Genomic DNA, 648 nt, shown 5'->3' with positions numbered 1-648 from the left:
TGTACAAAATTGTCACAATGAAACACTATTATTTTGTATCCAGACTTCAAAATAATCTCTAGGACCCAGGGAAGAATCTCATACAAGTGAATGCCTCTCCACGGTCATTACAGTGCGTGCTCATTGTACAGCACTCAATTGTGCTCAGACAGTTGTGTTGTTTCCAGGGAGTCTCCGTGGAGGTCTTTCCCCAAGAGGCATGGAGTCGTAAAGGAGACAGTTACAGTCAGATGGGAGTCCCAGTAAATCTCGAGGAGGTGGCATCAGCGGGCTTACATGGTATGCACAAAGCAGACAAAGAGGGAGAGGTTGATTTAAAGCCTACCTGTAGAGTAGATAGATGTGTTTATACTGGATGAGTCGAGTTTGAAAGCCTCAGTTTCAGATGGCCGGGACTGTGCCTGTGTTCTGCAGTCTCAATACAATCACAATGTCTTTGCAGTCAGAGCTCTTAAAAGCAAGCCGCAGCCACAGCCGGGCGTGGTGGCGCACGCCTTTAATCCCAGCACTCCGGAGGCAGAGGCAGAGGCAGAGGCAGGCGGATTTCTGAGTTCGAGGCCAGCCAGGTCTACCAAGTGAGTTCCAGGACAGTCAGGGCTACACAGAGAAACCCTGTCTCGAAAAACCAAAAAAAAAAAAAAAAAAAAA

The sequence above is a fragment of the Mus pahari genome, chromosome 4 (genome assembly GCF_900095145.1).
Source record: "Mus pahari chromosome 4, PAHARI_EIJ_v1.1, whole genome shotgun sequence".
NCBI lineage: Eukaryota > Metazoa > Chordata > Mammalia > Rodentia > Muridae > Mus > Mus pahari.
Note: the sequence above shows the minus strand (reverse complement) of the source record.